Here is a 302-nt window from a genome sequence, read left to right as displayed (position 1 = left end):
GCAGATCAAGAGGAAGCAGCAAATGAGCCTGGAAAAGAGCCTCCAGGGTGGCAGAAAAACTGAAAGAGGTGAAGTCAGGTAAAGAAAGGGTTTCAAAAAGAGATGGAATGAGCAACTGTGTCAAATACTGCTGACAGATGAAATAAGATGAAATGATGATTGAATTTAGCGACATGGAGGTCATTAGTGACTATTACAAGAGCTAGTCCATCAGAATGGTGGGGACAAAAGCCTGACAGGAGTGGGTTCAGACAACAGAAGGGAAAGATTAGAGACAATGTGTACAAGCAACTCTGGGAAAT

This window comes from Colobus angolensis, unplaced genomic scaffold (genome assembly GCF_000951035.1).
Source record: "Colobus angolensis palliatus isolate OR3802 unplaced genomic scaffold, Cang.pa_1.0 Scaffold442, whole genome shotgun sequence".
Classification (NCBI taxonomy): domain Eukaryota; kingdom Metazoa; phylum Chordata; class Mammalia; order Primates; family Cercopithecidae; genus Colobus; species Colobus angolensis.
The sequence above is the reverse complement of the archived record's forward strand: the minus strand, read 5'-3'. Positions refer to the sequence as shown.